Source organism: Triplophysa rosa, linkage group LG17, assembly GCF_024868665.1.
Source record: "Triplophysa rosa linkage group LG17, Trosa_1v2, whole genome shotgun sequence".
Lineage (NCBI taxonomy): Eukaryota > Metazoa > Chordata > Actinopteri > Cypriniformes > Nemacheilidae > Triplophysa > Triplophysa rosa.
The window spans coordinates 2118813-2130818 of record NC_079906.1 but is presented as its reverse complement, the minus strand read 5'-3'; the positions used below and the strand labels follow the sequence as shown (position 1 = coordinate 2130818).

Sequence of the window (12006 nt, the reverse complement as noted above, 5' to 3'; positions counted from 1 at the left end):
CAAATTACATGTTAATTAGTGGGTGTGGACGAGCGTCTGCATTACTGGGAACGCCCACAAAAAACGTCATATCCGTTTATTCGAACGAACGTGTGTAGACCTTGTCAGGCGCTTGGCCTTAGCGCTTTGTAATGATGACGATGACTGTGCCTGGTGCAATACCGAAAATTGTTGTGTGGTGTTCTGCATCTCTGATAAGTTAACAGACGAACAAACTAAAGCATTGGAGAGCCCGTATCTCTAGCGTGCCCTGAAACATGCCGGAGCGCGATTGTCCCCACTCCGCCGCTGACCTGCTCTTACACTGTACATTACCATCCGCACCCGAGCACGCTATCATCATTACACTGTGACTGCTTTTAAGAAAACATAAACAAAGCGATCTTTCTCAGCACAATAGAATCCATCGTAATGTTCGGTTTGAGGTTGATAAGATGTGTTTAACCTCAGCGCGCTGGTGCGCAGACCAATTCGCTTATGGTATCACAAGAGCGGCTCATATGTGTTTAAATCAGCCCCGCGTACTTCATTCATTATGATTATGAGCCAATCGTTATACAAGTGCTGCACTATGTTATAATGCATGTTTTAAATGATGCGCCTGTTTAAATTCCTTGAAGTTCAGCTGTCATACAAAAACATCTAATACGCACAGCACTATTAATTCATTCGAATGTTTTTTTTTTTGTCCCACGGCGCGGTGACACAGGCCTGCACTTATAAGTGTTGTAGGTATTAGATTTTAACATTAGATGGATTCTATTGTGCTGAAAAGATCGCTTTGTTTATGTTTTCTTAAAAGCAGTCACAGTGTAATGAGATAGCGTGCTCGGGTGCGGATGGTAATGTACAGTGAGCAGGTCAGCGGCGGAGTGGGGACAATCGCGCTCCGGCATGTTTCAGGGCACGCTAGAGATACGGGCTCTCCAATGCTTTAGTTTGTTCGTCTGTTAACTTATCAGAGATGCAGAACACCACCAACAATTTTCGGTATTGCACCAGGCACAGTCATCGTCATCATTACAAAGCGCTAAGGCCAAGCGCCTGACAAGGTCTACACACGTTCGTTCAAATAAACGAATATGACGTTTTTTGTGGGCGTTCCCAGTAATGCAGACGCTCGTCCACACCCACTAATTAACATGTAATTTGCATGACTGTGAACAAGAAAAAGAAAATGAAAACGAAAATGAAATAAAAGAGAAGAGAAAATAAAATAAAATGAAAATCAAAGTTTACATTTTAATTTGAATTGTGTCAGTATTATTGCGTGAACATTAATAAAACCTTTGTAAAAAATGTTTTTACAATTTATTTTTCACATTTGCCTTTTCATTTTCAAATTGGCAGTCTTGCCTCGAGATTTTAGTGAAAATGAAATGTCAAATCACCAATTGTATTTTCTTTTTCAATTTGACAGGGACAACGCATTGTCAGTGTAAAAATGAAAATGAATTTCATTTTATTTTTCATTTTGGCACATATTGTGCACGCAGTTGTGTATAATGAAATTGCTAATCTGGTTTTCATTTTCATTTCGTTTAATTTATTTATTTAAATTTGGCAGGATTTGCCTCCCTGACGAGAACACGGTCAGCCCAAATGAACTTCACTCCTGCACCGGCACACGCCACGGCGAAAGGCGCGAGCAGGACTGGAGCGATGACCCAACCGCCGCCACCGTGTCTTCGAGATCCCGACTAGGAACCGCTTTGCCGCCCTCTGCGAGACGGAATGCAACGCTGTGGTCATCGGAGACTCAATCGTCCGGAACGTACGCGCTTCCTCCACTAAAGGTAAGGTGCGCTCTCATTGTTTTCCTGGCGCACGTGTTCTTGATGTCTCTGCGCAGGTACCTGCGATCCTGAAGGACGATGTAACGTCGGAGCTGTCGTGCTGCACGCGGGGGTGAATGACGTCAGGATGAGGCAGTCGGAGATCCTGAAGAGGGACTTCAGGAGTCTGATCGAGACGGTACGCAACGCATCGCCCACGGCGAGGATCATCGTATCAGGGCCGCTTCCTACCTACCGACGAGGGAATGAAAAGTTCAGTAGACTATTTGCTCTAAATAAATGGTTGATGTCATGGTGTATTGAACAGAAGCTGCTCTTTGTTAATAATTTTGATCTGTTCTGGGAGCGACCTAGGCTCTTCCGCCCTGACAGGCCTGCACCCCAACAGCATCGGAGCGGTTCTTCTGTCTGACAACATCTCAAAGACGCTACGCACCGCTTGACTACGTCTCCCAGCGGTAAGTCAAAACTTCAACCATAGTCTGTGTTCCTCCCACTCATCTGTTAGAAATGTTACTGCTTCCAAATGCATAGAGACTGTGTCTGTCCCCCGAATAATACTACAAAATAACAAAATAGCCAAATCTCAGAGAAAAAATCTAATCGTGATTAAACCTGAGGACAATGTAATAAACGACCAAAACAAACTCATAAAGTTCGGCCTACTTAATATTAGATCACTAAATTCAAAAGCAGTTATTGTAAATGAAATGATCACAGACAACAGTTTTGATATACTTTGCCTTACCGAAACCTGGCTTAAACCAAATGATTATTACGGTCTAAATGAGTATACCCCACCAAGCTACTGTTATATGCATGAGCCACGTCTGGTTGGTCGAGGTGGCGGTGTCGCAACAATCTTTAGAGACTTTCTTACTGTAACTCAGAGAACGGAGCATAAATTTAAATCATTTGAAGTGCTTGCGTTGAACATAATTGTTCAATTGACAATAAAAAACCATTGCTTTCTTGTACGTTGGCTACAGTGTATAGACCCCCTGGTCCCTACACTGATTTTCTGAAAGAGTTTGCGGACTTCCTATCGGACCTATTGGTTAACGTTGATAAAGTACTAATTGTCGGAGACTTTAATATCCACGTAGATAGTGCTAACGATGCATTAGCAGTGGCGTTTACAGAGCTATTACACTCTTTTGGAGTAACACAACACATCAATGGACCCACTCATCGATTTAATCATACACTAGACTTGATTATATCTCACGGAGCCGATCTAACCAATATAGATATTATACCTCAAAGCGACGATGTCACTGATCACTATCTTATAACATGTACACTGCGCACTGCAGAAATCAGCCGTTTAACTCGTTATCGACAGGGTAGAACAATTACCTCGACTACTAAAGATAGTTTCGCAAAGAGCTTGCCAGATCTGACTCCTTTAATAACCATACCAATAAATACAGAATCGCTCGATGACATGACCAGCAAATTGGGTACTATTTTCTCTAATACATTAGAAGCTGTCGCACCTATGAAGTCAAAAAAGATTAATGAGAAAAACGCAGCACCATGGTACAATAGCACCACTCGCGCCCTTAAAAGAGAAACACGTAAACTGGAGCGCAAATGGAAACAAACCCAATTAGAGGTCTTTAAAATTGCGTGGAAAGAGAGTGCAAACTGTTATAAAAAGGCACTAAAAGTAGCAAAGGCTGAGCACCTCCGTAACCTCATAGAAACTAACAAAAACAATCCAAGGTTTTTATTTAGTACAGTTGCTAAACTAACAAATAAACAGACTTCACCTGACCTGGGTATTCCGCCGCACCTTGGTAGCAATGATTTCATGAATTTTACAAAGAAAATCGAAAACATACGAGACAAAATAGTAAAAACTCAACCTCCAAGTCTGTCCTATAAATTAGTACCAACCATCGCCCCAAAAGAAAGGCTACAGTGTTTTTCACCTATAAAACATGAAGATTTAATTAAACTTATTGCAACATCTAAACCTACAACTTGCTTATTAGACCCCATACCAACTAAATTATTAAAAGAGTTATTACCCGTTGCAATTGAGCCCATTTATAACATTATCAACTCGTCAATTAATCTAGGCCATGTCCCAGGAGCCTTTAAACTGGCCGTCATTAAGCCTCTTATCATGAAACCAAACTTAGACCCCAATGAACTAGGAAACTATAGACTGATTTCAAATCTCCCTTACCTGTCTAAAATACTAGAAAAAGTAGTGTCCACTCAGTTGTGCTCTTTCTTACAAAATAATGACATACACGAAAAATTCCAGTCAGGCTTTAGACCGCATCATAGTACTGAAACTGCGCTCGTTAAAATTACAAACGACCTGCTTATAGCATCAGATAAAGGTAACATCTCACTCCTAGTCCTGCTCGACCTTAGTGCTGCGTTCGATACTGAAGACCATAAAATACTTCTAAATCGCTTACACAATTATACCGGTATTCAGGGACAGGCACTACAATGGTTCAGATCTTACTTATCAGGCAGACATCAATTTGTCCATTTAAATGGGGAATCATCAAATCTAACGCAAGTAAATTATGGATTACCTCAGGGATCGGTTTTAGGACCCTTGCTATTCTCCATATACATGCTGCCCCTTGGAAACATTATTAGAAAACATGGAATTAGCTTCCACTGTTATGCAGATGATACTCAGCTATATATCTCATCAAGACCAGATGATTCCTTCCAACTATCCAAATTGGCAGAGTGCATCGACGATATAAAGCATTGGATGACTTGTAATTTCCTTCTTTTAAATTCTAATAAAACAGAAATATTACTTATCGGACCAAAGACACGTGAGCAGAATATTTCGGATATGACCTGCAAATTGAAGGCTGCACTGTTACTCCAACAAATACAGTTAAAGACCTTGGCGTTATATTAGACAGCAACCTGTCATTTAAAAATCACATCTCAAATGTCACAAAAACAGCCTTCTTCCACCTTAGAAATGTTGCCAAATTGCGAAATATTGGTGTGGCTGATGCAGAGAAGCTCATTCATGCATTTGTGACCTCAAGACTTGATTACTGTAATGCACTGCTTAGTGGTTGTCCTGCAGCATCAATAAACAAACTACAGTTAGTTCAGAATGCAGCTGCCAGAGTTCTAACCAGGTCCAGAAAATACGATCACATAACCCCAATGTTATCAACCCTTCACTGGTTACCCATTAAGTATCGTATTGACTTTAAAGTTCTTTTAATTACTTATAAAGCCTTAAACGGTTTAGCCCCTACCTACATAACAGAGCTTCTACCACACTACAACCCATCACGCTCTCTAAGATCTCAAAACTCCAGACTTTTGATAACACCTAGAATAACTAAATCCACCAAAGGGGGTAGAGCTTTCTCATACGTAGCACCTAAACTCTGGAATAGCCTCCCCGATACTATTCGAGGGTCAGACACACTCTCCCAATTTAAATCTAGATTAAAGACACATCTTTTCAGCCAAGCATTCACTAATACATAGCTAATGAACAGCAGCTACGCTAATTATTCTCTTTCTGTTTCTGCCCTCGCCTCGGGATGCCCATCCCGAGGTAGGGAGAGATTCCGCCAGGCCCAGATGAACGTCATATGCCCATCCACAACTAGAGATTACGCCAGCTACATCGGAAAATCCCGTGTCATCCTCCTGCGAGAGCCTGCGGACTGACTGACCATCCCAGCTCCATCCAAGGCAATTCCATCACCACCCAAGAAAAAGCGACCATCTGGCCGGCCCAGCTCAGACAATTCCATCCCCAACTGAGAGCAAAGACGGACTACCTGTCACATAAATGCTAAATTTACAATACTTGGTATTTAATGCTAAACTTACATCACACGACAGCAGTTTGAAGTTATGGCTGCACTCAGTGACTTTGATTGGAGGTAGCTGGGTGGGTGTTGTAGGGAGTGGGGGGGCTTGTTGGTTGTGGTTCGGGGCGTTTCATTTGTTGGGACTGTGTGGAGTCTGGTCTGGTTGGTCTTGTTTTGTGGTCGATGTCGGACAACAGAGGAATAAAGTTAATTATGCCATTACTACTTTTCCCTGGTTGTCCCTCTGTTGTCTGTTGTTGATCCCGGAATGGGACCGGGTTGGACCTGCACGGTTTCGGCGGGTGGGGCTTCCTGGGTCGCGGCTCGTGGGCTCTCCCTGTTCTTCGTGGACGTTGCTCGGTGGCTTTGGTCGGGGTCACTGAGTGCAGCTATGACACGTCAGAGGAGATCTGGCCCTCCCGGCTGAGCCTGGTTTCTCCGAGGTTTTTTTTTCTCCATTATTCACATTGGAGTTTGGGTTCCTCGCCACAGCAGAGCAGTGCAGTGTTGGCTTGCTCACCGGGAGACTGCATTTATTTATTTATTCATTTATTTATTAGATATTATTTATTATAATGATCTTGCTTGGTCTATAAACACCATGCACTGTGCTGTGTTTTACCTTTCTGTGTTTTTCTTATTTGCTCCTGTAAAGCTGCTTTGGAACAATGCACATTTTGAAAAGCGCTATATAAATAGAATTGAATTGAATTAAGTAAAAAAAAAACATCCAATCCTTTAAATCAGGAACACTCTAAGAGCTGAAACCAGAGCATCTCTAACTTGAGAGCACTGTACAGCATGTTTTGCTCATTTGAAGTCAATTCACAGCCCTTCAGATGATGCATTGTCTGCACAAGTTGACCATTTTTCTTGCATGCTTTAGCCACTTTTTAAGTTTATATTAAGGATATATTTACACATCTCGAAAGTTTCCTAAATTTAACTACATTTTACCACTTACCTGTAGTACACAATCCAGCACGCAACCTATCCAATCTTTGTATGAAAAATATATATATAAAGCTATTTACATATACAAAAAATCAAGCTACTTCATATCCTTGCAGAGAAGACCTCTATTGCTCAGTTGCTTTGTGTAAGAAAATATAGCCTATATTCAATAGACACTCAAAAACAAAACATAAGAAAATGGTGAGGATAAAATGAAGAAAAGGTGATTCAACGTATACTTTGTGCATGTAGGCCCGGTTTCACAGACAAGGTTTAAGGCTAGTCCCAGACTAAAATGAATGTGTGACCTGTCTTAACTGAATATAACTTGCTCAGAAATATCTTAAAATATATCAGTGCCATTGTTTTATCTCGATATGCACACCAGTAATGTATTCTTCTAAGGTATTTTTATAAAAGCGACATAAATATCTTAATTCAACTAAGGCATAGTCCTGGTTTAAGCTAAGCCGTGTCTGTGAAACTGGGCCATAAAGTTTGGATCTAAAGCAAACTCTTTAACAACAACAATTAAAACCCTGTTTAAACTAAAAGTAAACAGAAACACTTACTGTAGAATGGAATGTCTACTTCTTGAGTTTCCTTGCTACACAATCAGATGTCCAACACAATATAATAAAGAGGTTTGATGCTGAAAAGAACTCACTTTTATTTTTAATGTAAACATTTTTATTTTGAAAACCTTATGCAGACTTATTTTATGATACAACCTGGAGGCATGATATAAAAAACATTCATGAAATTAACATGACGTACATTCAATTTAAAGATTCTTGCTGTTCAATCAAAATCTGCTTTATGTGTTTTAAGGAATCACCCAACTGCCTGCTGTGATGCTATGAACACTAGCAATAAAGATGTTTTTTTCTTCACCCTTGGTTGGTGGACGCACTGGCATCTTCTCAGACAGAAGGTCCTGTTTTCCTGCATCGCTGCCGGCGGCTTGTTTGTATCAGTGCACTTACACTTCGCTCTAATATTAGTGTATTTTATTATCGTTAATTATTATTGTTGTTGCTAACTTATCCTGATATCTCAATAACCCTGTTCTTGTTATTTACTTGAAGATTCTAAACCAAAAGTGATAGTTAACTTAACGCCGTTAGCATAGCAATAGCATGTTAGCTTGCTTTCTGTTTACACTGTGGAATATCATCTTGCCTCTGGTTTGTCTTGTGTGCTAACTGTTTCTCTTTTTAAGCGAGTATACTACGATTCATCGAGCAACCTTGGTAAGTTGGAATTGCACTTCAAATCCGGTGAGTTATGGCTTCTATTCCTATTATTGTTACTTGCACCTCATGTCATATGTTTAGCTTAGCCTTCTCTGTCAGCTGCGAGGGTTTTATATGCGATAAATGCAGGGAAATAGTTAGGCTGACAGAGAAGATCTTAGAATTAGAGTCTCGCATCCAATCTTTATCTGAGATACACAATACTGTGAGACGGCGTAGTCGCAGGACAAAACATCACTCGACCGTTCCGATTACAGTCTCGAACAGGTTTGCCCCGCTCAGTGACGCACCGACTGAGAAACCTGCTGAAAGTGCCCTAGTTATCGTGATTCTATTGTTCGGAACGTTAACATAGAGGCACCAGCCACCATAGTCAAATGTTTACCGGGAGCCAGAGCGCCTGACATCAAGTCAAATTTAAATGTGCTGGCTAAGGCTAATCGTAAATTCAGTAAGATTGTTATTCACGTCGGCACAAATGATGTTCGACTCCGTCAATCGGAGATCACAAAAGATTACATTAAAGAGGTGTGTGAGCTCGCAAGCACGATGTCAGACACTGTAATATTCTCTGGCCCCCTCACTGCTTATCGTGGTGATGAGATTTATAGCAGATTATCATCACTAAATGGCTGGTTGTCTGAGTGGTGCCTGCAGAATGATATAGTTTTTATAAATAACTGGAAGAGTTTTGAGGGCAGACTCTGACTGTTGAAACGAGATGGTCTCCATCCTCTCCTGGGCTGGGGCTTCCTCTTGTCTAGAAATATGGCAAAAAGTCTTAATAATGCTAATGCTAAAGCTTGACTCACTGGGGCCCAGGTCAGGGAGCAGACAGAATGGCTTAACCAACTGTCTGCTTGCCGTCTCTGTCGCAGAATACACAAAATGTACAACTGTAATAATCCTTCTCCAGAACATCATAAAATAGAGACTGTGTCTGTCCCCCGGATTAGCAAACATAAAATAATGCGTAAACCTCTTGAAAGTAATTTAATAAACGTTAAACAAACATAAACATGAACAAAATACAGATAATCAACTGTTACGACTCGGATTGCTAAATATTAGATCTCTCTCTAATAAAGCACTTTTGGTTAACGATATGATAACAGATCATAAAATAGACATGCTCTGTTTGACAGAAACATGGCTAAAACCAGATGATTATATTGCTTTAAATGAATCTGTCCCCCAAGATTATTATTATAAACACGAGCCTCGTCTAAAAGGCAGAGGGGGAGGTGTCGCAGCACTTTACAATAACTCTCTTAGCATTTCCCAGAAGTCGAACTCTAAATATAATTCTTTTGAAGTCATGGTTCTTCATGTTTCAACACCTAATACTAAAGATAAAACACTTTTAAAATTATTCTAGCTATTTATAAGGCCTCCAGGGCACCACACAGATTTTATTAAAGAATTTGGTGGGTTCTTATCAGAACTAGTACTGGCCGCAGATAGACTCCTTGTCGTTGGTGACTTTAACATCCATGTAGATAACGTTACAGATGCCTTAGGAATGGCTTTCAAAGACACTCTTAACTCCATGGGCATTAGTCAACATGTGTCAGGACCCACTCACCTTCGTAATCATACTTTAGATTTAATACTGTCTTACGGTATAAATGTGGACGACGTTAAAATCCTTCAGCAGAGTGAAGACATTTCGGATCATTATCTGGTATTATGTTTGCTTCACTGGCCTACGGCTGCAAATAAAACTCATTGTTACAAATATGGTAGAACAATAACTTCAACTACCAAAGATGCGTTTCTCGATAATCTGCCCGAATTGTCTCAAATCGCTAGCATGAGAAATAACGTTGAAGTCTTGACATTACCACTGAAAATTTTAATTCCACCTTCTCGGTAACGCTAGACAAAGTTGCTCCACTACGTTTAAAGAAGATTAAAAATGGCAGCCCCACACCGTGGTATAATGAACACACTCAGGCTCTAAAGAAAGCGGCCCGAAAAATGGAGCGCAACTTTAAGAAAACTAAATTAGAGGTATTTCGTACAGCATGGAAGGATAGTATTCGAAAATACAGGAAAGCCCTAAAACTTCTAGATCCGCCTACTTTTCATCACTAATAGAAGAAAACCAGCACAACCCTAGGTTTTTATTTAACACGGTGGCTAAATTAACAAAAAATAAATCGTCAGTGACTTCTGATCCTGTATATCAGCATAGCAGTGATGAATTTATGAACTACTTCACATATAAAATCCAAGATATTAGAGAAAAAATTATAACAATGCAATCAGAAGTGAAACCCGCTGAACAAACTAACTACAGCGCCCTTAAGGAGATAATGCAATTATTTTATACCGTAGATCAAGATGAGCTGTCTAAAACTTATTAGATCATCTAAATCAACAACATGCATGCTAGACCCTATACCTACAAATCTACTGAAAGAGATGCTCCCAGAAATTATAGATCCTCTTCTTGGTATTATTAACTCATCTCTGACATTAGGACATGTGCCTAAAGCATATAAAGTGGCTATTATAAGGCCCCTTGTCAAAAAAACCCAACTCAACCCTAGAGAACTAGGGAACTACAGGCCTATATCGAATCTACCTTTCATATCTAAAGTTCTGGAAAAAGTAGTTTCAACTCAATTTTGCTCCTTCCTCCAAAGGAATGACATCAATGAAGAATTCCAGTCTGGATTTAGAGCATGTCACAGTACAGAGACTGCTTTGATCAGAGTTACAAATGATCTGCTATTGGCGTCTGACCGAGGTTGTATCTCGTTATTGGTGCTGCTAGACCTTAGTGCTGCATTCGAACCATTGACCACAGCACACTCCTACATAGACTCGAAAATTACGTCGGCATTAAAGGAATAGCTTTGAAATGGTTTAAATCTTATTTATCCGACCGTTTTCAATTTGTAGCAATAAACAATGAGGTGTCACGCAAATCGCAAGTCCAGTACGGTGTACCACAGGGCTCAGTCTTAGGGCCTCTGCTCTTCGCATTATACATGCTACCTCTAGGAGATATAATAAAGCGACACGGAGTTAGCTTTCACTGTTATGCTGATGATACTCAACTTTATATTTCCTCGAAGCCTCATGAAACACAGCAGTTCCATCGAATAATGGAATGCATAGTCGATATAAAAAACTGGATGAGTAACAACTTTTTATTACTGAACTCGGACAAAACGGAAGTGTTACTTATTGGACCGAAAACTGCTATAAGTAACAACCAAGAATACTGTTTAACTATTGACGGATGTTCCATAAAACCCTCGTCGTCAGCAAAGAATCTTGGCGTTCTATTCGATAGTAATCTGTCATTTGAGAGCCACGTCGCCAACACCTGTAAAATTGCGTTTTTCCATCTTAAGAATATATCTAAACTACGTCATATGCTGTCAATCTCAGATGCAGAGAAGTTAATTCATGCATTCATGACATCAAGACTAGATTACTGTAATGCACTGTTAGGTGGTTGCCCTGCAGGCTTATTACAAAAACTCCAATTGGTCCAAAACGCGGCAGCTCGAGTTCTTACACGTACAAAAAAGTATGAACATATTAGCCCGGTTCTGTCAACCTTGCACTGGTTACCTATAAAGCATCGCGTTAACTTTAAAATCTTGCTTATTACCTATAAAGCCTTACATGGTTTAGCTCCTCAGTACTTGAATGAACTCCTTTTGTATTACAGTCCTTCACGTGCATTACGCTCTCAGGCGTCCTGTCAGTTGGTAATACCTAGAATTTCAAAATCAAGTGCAGGTGGTAGATCCTTTTCCTATCTAGCGCCTAAACTTTGGAATAGTCTTCCCTGCACTGTCCGGGAGGCAGACACACTCTGTCAGTTTAAATCTAGACTAAAGACGCATCTTTTTAATCTTGCATACACTACTCTTCCATAATATAAATCTTCAGAGGGTTTAGGCTGCATTAGTTAGATCAACCGGAACCAAAAACACAACTGATGTACTTGTTGCATCAAAGAGTACAGAACAGTACTCTACTCTCAGCCAGTCTTGTCTCATTGTTCCAAGGTTACCACAGCGAGCAGGATGCAGTTCATGGCCTGACCTGATGGTAGAGCGGAGAATGGGAAGTGGGGACCTGACAAGAGCTGAGATGATAGAGCTGGATAAAGAAGGACGCGGTCACCTGACACGTCTTCACCAC

The 12006-nt window shown here is 40.5% G+C and overlaps 1 protein-coding gene across 6 annotated transcripts in view; it reads right to left on the bottom strand.

Moving 5' to 3' along the window:
* The window catches only part of LOC130567666 (platelet glycoprotein IX-like), a 253006-nt gene that overhangs the window by 175955 nt on the left and 65045 nt on the right, over nucleotides 1-12006 (bottom strand). The window lies entirely within an intron of this gene.